The sequence below is a fragment of the Athene cunicularia genome, assembly GCF_003259725.1.
Source record: "Athene cunicularia isolate RWA chromosome 5 unlocalized genomic scaffold, athCun1 chr5_part1, whole genome shotgun sequence".
NCBI lineage: Eukaryota > Metazoa > Chordata > Aves > Strigiformes > Strigidae > Athene > Athene cunicularia.
The window spans coordinates 2,753,513-2,761,924 of NW_020799101.1; positions in this window are offsets into that span (position 1 = coordinate 2,753,513).

Consider the following 8,412-nt stretch of genomic DNA (forward strand, 5'->3'; position numbering starts at 1 on the left):
TGTATAAGAGACAGCCCCCGAACCCCCCAGGTCCAGCCCAGGGAGCTGTGCCCAGGCTGGCACCACACTGCTCCCATTTGCTGGGGGGACCCTCTCCTGGGGACCCTGTAACGTGTCAGTTGATGCCAGGTTTCCCCTGGATTTAGTAGCCTGGAGCTGTTAAACCACCCCCCCGGCTCCCCGCATAGTGCTGCTCTGGGCTGGTTTTGTGCTCCCTGGTACCAGCTTCAAGCACAGCTCGGGCAATTTCCAAACTGTCAAGCAGAAAATGAGAAATAATCAACTCTCAGACCTAGTAACACACAAAATTTAAATTTTTCTTTCAGATGCCATTCTGGCTCCTTCAGTGCCAAGGCCATCTCCAGCGGGATGCTCCCGAGGTGCTCTCCCACACCTCAAACTTCCTATGAGTTTCTATCCCAAAATAACTTTTTCAGGAGGTTATAAAAAGCAGTTTTACATTAGCGAACTTAAATAGCGGCCCAGAGTCCATCTTCCAGCGGATACAGCACAATAGGACTCCTGCTGGAAATATAATAAGCACTTGCGGGGAAGTTCATAACTGGGGGGGAAGAGGGTTTTAAAAGAAAAAGAAAGAAACTCTCTTTCTGCAGTGGTAGTTGAATTAGACCCCTTCGAATGCCAGCATCGAAGCGTAGAAACTGGCGCTGAATAACTGCAACAATCATCTGCACCTGTCTGTTGACCACTAAATTTTAAGAGAGCGCTATTTAAAAGCAAATTGTTGGATATTCCTTCATCTGCAGCGGCTAGCCGACATTTAGATGAAATGGCTGCCCTCCAAGAAAATAGCAAAATAATGACAGAAAAGCAGCCGGCTCTAAATACAACAAAGCACGAGAGGACAAAGTCAAGATTAAAACTGCTCTCACGCTGGAGACATGGGCTGGGTTCATTCAAGTGATGTATTGCTGTTCCCGCTCTTGCCCGGAGCAGCTGCTGAAGCTATAACAGGCCACGTACAAATCTTGCAAGCCATGCCCTAGCAGGACACCTGTAATAACTGGGCTTTTAGATACAGGAGATGCACGAACTGGAGCCTCCCAGGCTCTGAGGAGAGCAAAGGGCTCCGTTAATCAACACCGATGCACCAAACACAGAGGAGACCCTACCAGGCTGTTTATCCCCCAAAATTCATGAAGGCAAACTATCAGGTTTCCACTAATCCCAGGGGTGATTCCTGCAGGCATGAGTGTGGGAGAACACCGGAGCCATGCCAGAGGTGTCCATCCCCAAAAAGCCTTGAGGAGAATTTTCCCCATTTTGCCTGCTGCCAGCGTTGGCTGAGCTCATCCCTCGCACAGCTTTGAGTTGCAAAACATTCCAAAGCATTACATTCTTTTCCTCTGTTCATGGTGGCCCTTGCTCTTCTGTGCAGTTTCTCTGTCTAATAATGGCTTTGCACACACTTCATCCTTTGCCACAGAGGAGTGTTATTAAAAGGTCTCTCTCCTCTGCTCAGCCAGCTGTCCTCATAAAATGTGGAAATTTAATACCTCTGATGAGCTCCACTCTTCTGTCAAATAGGGTAGGAATCAGCCAGCAAGTTAGAGAATTAAATAAAACCTCAGAAATTGAATTTGTTTCATTTTCTTAGGAATCCAAGCTAGAAAACACGATCCAACCTACTAGAGAGAGCAAATGTCTGTCCTCCCAGTCAGCTCCCGGACCTGGGAGGACAGAGAGACACCCCAAAGTGCCGCCCCACGCACACGCGCACACACACTATCCTCTACAGACATTTCCCAGGGGACCCTGTCAGATGAGGCTGAAACGCCCGACAGCATCATCAGCCTGTGTTTGCAGTCAGCTGGTGGCTCTGAGTTTGCGAATTGGAACGTGAACATTTGCATTCTGCATAGAAATCGCTCGTCTTGCAGAACCAGCATAGACCCCACGTGGCTTTAATCCACCAGCCGAAGCTCTGCTCTGACATTCACACTTTTTTTACACCATTTTCACTAGAAAATAAATTTATTCCTGTCCTAAGCCAGTTGAAGAGAAAGGCATGATCACTGGCAAAGCCCCTCCTGGTCTCTGATGGTCAACAGCCGCAACGTCAAACCAGCCAGCAGCATATCCACATGAAATACATCACCCACGTCCTAATTTTGAGCGTTCAGATCCCTAGCCAGCCCCAAACCATGGCAAGTTTAAGGCCAGCTCACAGCCACATGTGGAAGCAGCCCCAATACATCAGCTGTGAAGGAAAGGTGTGATTTTCCCTCTGCCAAAGAACTTCGAACAAAAATAGAAAGAGTCCTTGGTGAGCACTGAATACAGCTTTGGTTCCAGAAGCATCCAGCTCACAGATGGACCACCTTAAAAAAAAAAAAAAAAGGAAAAGAGCATTACCACCAAGGTATAACGAAAAACAGTACCATTTTATTTGGTATATCATGAGCTGCATCTCCCTGCCGTACCTGCTGTAACTGGAGTGCCGGCTGTTGCAGGTACAGCCATATCTGTAAAAATCTTCAAACGTCGCCTCCAGGCAAGCAGTTAATCTTCTTTCCCTTTGTTGATAATATTTTTTCTGTAGGTTGTATCTGTTAAAATGCAATTTGCACTCCCCAAATCGGAGGACAGGCTTCACGGCGAGGAGAAGCCTCACGCCGAGACGCTGATGTGCTTTTTCCGCCTCCCAGCCCCGCAACGGCTGCCACCGGTACCACGTATTCCATCTCTAAACACAATAAAGTTTCATTGTTCATTAGGATGGCTGCAACCAGGCTTTGGCGGAGCGATCGGATAATTGTTTCTAAAAGCACAACATCTTTACGATGCCTTAACGTGATGCTTTAAAGTATTGTTGGGAAATTAATCGTGTGCAGGAGGTGGGGGATTTCAGCCTTGCGAACAGTGTTATGCTATAAACGTTGAAAAAAAAAAAAATAGGGAGATCCATAGAGATCCGTAGGGCTGAAGGTGATCAAGAAGTTACTGAGCTCATCCACTTCCCCAGCCACAACCCACTTCATCGAGCCATTCCCACGAGATCTTTTTCTGACCTGTCTTAAAAACCTTCTATGAAGAAGAGGTCAGTCTCTCTGGTCATCTCCCCCAGGCACTTTTCTTTCTTTCACCAGTACAAACGCATAAATAAAACCAGCACCGCTGAGCAAGTGACCCAATTCCCGTTTGTACACCCCGTGCGGCATGTGGGTCCTGCACAGGAGCCGGGCCCAGGTGACCCACACCCATGTGGGGTCTCTCCCCAAGTCCTTTCCCCCAGCACCGCTCCCTGGTCCTTCCCCACCCTGCATTTCTGCTGCTGATTGCTCCTGCTGGACGGTAAAACCTTCACTGACAGCCATTCTGGTTTTCTCAGACCATTTTTTTTTTTAGATAGTTTAGTTCCACATCAGTTTTCCAGTCAGGTTTCCCTTCACCTCCCAGGCTGATGCCAGCTATGCCTCTTTTTTGACTAAAACTGACAAAGATTACTTTGAGGAGTTGCCCCAACATCTTAGCATCTTCCCCAGAAGATCCCGCCTGCCATTCCACGTGGCGCTTTGTCTCCTGAAAATACACTGGGTTTTGTTTGGGCTTTTTTCATGCCATAGTGACTTCCAGCCAATTGGTTTTTCATCTTCATTAAGCCAACTCACCCTCCCCCCCTTCAGCTAGGCCAAGTCTAGAAGCTCCACTTTTCCAATCACTTATTTCACCTTATTTTATACCTGTGAAAATTTAAAAAAAAAAAAAAAAATCAGCTTCTAGTCACTTGCAGCTCTTGTATTTCTTAGCTGACATCCTGTCAGATGGGGAGTTTGCACCCACTGGACTTGAGATGATCTGTTAATTGTGTTTCTCCAACACACTAAGAGCAACTCCTGAACCAGCACACGTCCATCAGCGATACGGGTGATGTATACCATGATAAGAAGGGAGCTGAAGCTACTGCTTGTTCAGAAAGTAGAAAAAATCCTTAACGGCACATGGTTTGTCATAGGTGACCAGCAGCACAAGTTCATGGCCTCCGCTCTAGCACAATGTTAGTTACCTCGCCCAAAAGATCACAGCACCGGGACCACCTCGGTCGGGTTTAGGAGGCACCACTGCCTGCTGAAGGACTCTGAGCAGTAAACCCTCTCAGACATATTTGTCCTGGCAGCAGCCGAGATCCCAAAGCCTGTCATTCACGACCAAGAACAGCTTTCAGCGCCACCTTCATGCAAGAGCTCAATTTTAAAACCAACAGCCAGGCTTCAAAGCCCAGGCCTGTTCTTTCGGATTGTTATCACGCTTCAAACACCGCCAGGGAACCTGTGTGTCACACATACCCAACTTCAACATTGAGTTTGGAAGATGGCTTCCGCTCAGCTCGGGTTACTCTGGACACTGCGCTTTGGTCAAGGAGCTACGTTGTGTTCTCCTTGTTCGCAAGCAGGATGCGATAGTCCAAACCAACGCAGACACACACAAGCAAGCCTTGACATCTCCCTGGAAGGGACAGTGCGTCCTATTGACAGCAGCTCTTGTTTTGGTCTTCACAGGAGCCAGCTGTCCATCTCAGGTCTGTCTGTGCTCCTCACAACAGGAGATATGAAGACTTAACTTCTCTTTCCCAAGAGAAGACTTAACGTCTCTTTTCCGAGAGCCTGCCCACCTGAGAGCATGGGAAAAGGAAAAAAGCAGCCAGCTCAAGGTCCAACAAAATAACGAGCTAGAGAGACAACCAAGTGGACAACTTTAAGATGTATAAATTATCATCGCTTGCCCCAGTATAGTTAAAAAAAAAATAATCAATCTTTATAGTTGGAAAATGACAGCAGCTTATTTAATTTATGACAAAACCAAAGACAAGAGGAGAATAGCATTGAAGATTACACTCGCCGAGTGCAATGCTCTCCTGTAATGTAATGAAATGAGTTAAGAGCAAAGTGAATTAGTGCTACAGGCTGACCTCATCCCACTAATCCCGGAGAGCAATAAGAAATGGAAGGTTGCATTTGCCAGCTTGGTTTTCAAGGTCAGTGAGGACCAAAGTGGCCAGTCTTCTCTCCCTGTGATTTTAGTATTAAGTGAGCAGCTGGCTGTGATCCTCATCATTTATTCTAACGAGGAGAATTACTCCCAGCGCCTTTGGCAGGTGGGTAACTCCTTCAGGAGCAAGGAGAGCATGAGAATGAGGGGCTGCAGGGATCAAACCAGCTCCCACACCCAGGTACTCTGTCATCGCTTGGTATTTGGTACCTCGCACCAAGCGGATCGATAGCAAGTGGTGGTTCACCCCGGCACATCCTGGATGCATCACTCTTGGATTGATCCTGAGGTGGTCACCATCCATCCTACTCTCGGCTCCTAAATTATTCCCGTCTCCCTCTTGTGCCTTTGCTCAGAAAAAGTTATGGACATTTTAAAATGAGTTTTGTTTCAAAACTGTATTTGTCACGCCCTGATGAGAACTTACCCCCGAGCAAACCGCCCATGAAGTTTTGATGGCGGTAATTAGCCGCCTGCTGAGCCGGGTGTTTCTGCAGGTAAGATTGTCCTCGGCAGGGAGAGATGACTCGAGACCCTGGTACAAGACCCTGGTCAATGGAGTGGTTTGCAGATTTATGTACTCCAGCTGCAGCTCCAGCTCGGGGCTGAATTTCAGAGTGTGTGGAGGGCTGTACACCACCGATCCACCACCCTGCCTGGGGACAGGCAGGAGCTGGTTACACCCGGAGAGCTGCTCCCGCAGTCAGGAGCTGAAGGCAGACAGAGGGTGGGGGTCTGGCAGGAGGGTTTGTTCAGGGGAGGGTGATGCTGGAGCAGACCTGACCTTCTGCGTTATCCAAGAGAGAGGAGAGAGGTGCACGAGGATGGGCACTGCAGCTTGTTCAGGGACCGATAGACTTATCAGATCAGACTGCCATCAGCTTTGACGGAGCCAGTGTCAGAGCAGCTTTCTTGCAGAGAAAGGCTGGAGTACGCAGCATCATCTCTTTTGGAAGATGGACACCTGGGCTGGAAGCTGAGCTGCAGGAAATAGAGCAAAAGCAGCATTTCTCTCTGTGATGCACACAGAGGGATCCATCCTCCTCTCATTTTCATGACCGTCACTATTGATCTCATTGAGTTATGCCTGAGCTGTGATTGAAGAGGAAGGGAAAAGGGGGGAGATCATTTCAAAGTCAGTGAGAACACTGCTTTTGAGAGGCAAAAATCACCAGACCCAAAGAGAACTGTGTCTCTGTATGCAATAGGCTGAGGTCCAAAATAGGAAAAGTCAGGATAAATCACCAGTATTGTCCTGTCTACAGCTGTGAGGGATCAGGCACAGATGACTCCATGAGGTGCTGTATGAGGAATAAAACCATCGCAAACAACCGGGGAAGCTGCAAATGTACCTGCAGGAGCACAGCACCTGCAAAGTAGCAAGTTTCATCAAGCTGGTTTTCACTTGTGCTCATGGTTCTTTAGCTTGAACATCCAAAAGCAGCGATGACCTACCTCGAGGAGCACCCATATCGCCTTGCACATGTGACAGTGTCAGAAATGGCAGAACACAAGCATTTCCAGCTGTCCTTCAGCTCCTGTTTCTGAGCTCTCTCCATTCATCCAGAAGTGTCCATCATCCAGCTGATACCACTGCAAAAACCCAATGGGACCAGAGCCTAGGGCAAGTGTTCTTGCAAGACAGGAGCATTTTGCTCTCAGATCCTGCATCGGAGAGACTTTTACAGGGCACAGGGTCAGATTTGAGCAGGAGCCCTGCTACAGCTGCCAGCACACCACCCCAAAGAAAGGCCAAACTCCTTAGATCTAGTGTCATGCGATGAAGTTGGGGGCCATTGAGGAATGTGGCTTCAGTGTAGCTAAAATTTAACTGCAAAACTCATTATGTGCGGGAGCCTGAAGTCCTGGGTAACCATCATACCACATATCAAGTGCAAATAAATTTTACTAGCCGAGGTTTTGCTTGGTTTGGGTGAGCACTCAGGCCTATAGACCTTTCGGAAACTTTTTTAATCCCCAGATCTCCACAGCTAATCCTGTGAGATCACCAACGTGACTGTTTCAAGCCTGAGGCAATGGAAATTGTTGCTACCTGAGCATGCCTGGAGAAATGTAAAGGCTTCACTAGGAAGCCTCACATGGAGCTCAACTAGTCTGTACCCCTCTCCTTTCAGCGGGACCCAAAGGTGTGGAGAGTTGCCATAAGACCTCCCAGCATACCTGCACGATGGCAAGAGTTCAGACCATGGGAGAAGGTTAACTGAGCATCGCTGCTTTGTGTGTGTACCTCCCAGACCACGGGGAAACATCCGGAGATGCCTTGTGTCGTGAAGACCAAGGCAATGTCATGTCAAACCACGCTGGAAAAACACGGCCTGTATCCCAGCCAGAGGCAAGGCACAGAAGTGTAGACGTAATTTTCATCGAATCATGGCATGGTTTAGGATGGAAGGGACCTTAAAGATCATCTAGTTCTAACACCCTGCCCCGGGCAGGGCCACCTTCCACTAGCCCAGGTTGCCCAAAGCCCCGTCCAACCTGGCCTTGAACCCTTCCAGGGAGGGGGCAGCCACAGCTTCTCTGGGCAGCCTGTGCCAGGGCCTCACCCCCGGCACAGGGAGGAATTTCTTCCTTACATCTCATCTAAATCTCCCCTCTGTCAGTTTAAACCTGTCACCCCTCATCCTATCCCTCCCCCTGATGACGAGTCCCTGCCCCCTTTCCCGCAGCCCCTTTCAGCCCTGGGGGGCCGCTCTAAGGTCTCCCCGGAGCCTTCTCTCCTCCAGCTGAACCCCCCAACTCTCCCAGCCTGTCCTCACAGGGGGTGCTCCAGCCCCCCCAACATCTCCGTGGCCTCCTCTGGCCCCATGCAAGCAAGTCTGTGCCCACAACACACAGCTTTCCCCTAAAAGAATAGTTTTGAGCCTGATCTTCACCCTACAACGCAACTGCCTTGTGCAGAATGTGGGGTTTGGAAAACCAGGTGGGATGCAGCCCCATCAACACCACACAGCCATTTTAAGGCATTTTCCATCAGAATGACAATTAATGCAGGAGTAAGGAGAGGAAGCAGCAGCCTGGTGGGACAGCACCACTGCCAACATGGCTTTTAGCACAGGCAGCCCTGGCCTGGCTGGCCCCGGAGGCACACGGCCAGGCTTTTGCCCCAGACCCTCCGCCTTTCTGTGGCCGACGTTCCCTATCAGCAGAGGCAGCTCCGACCCTTGGCAGTGTGTGCTTTCAGATGGCAGCTCTAAAAATGTCACCGCTGCTTCTCATTTACATGTTTCTATTAATCATTTTCTCCCTTCACACACAGCCTAATCGATGGGGACAAGAACACATTCCCTCTAACCAATTCCTATTTTTCCTCATTACATCCTTTGTTCCAAACCTCTGCTTTCCCATCTGGCATTAAACCCTGAGACCCCCCATCCAAGC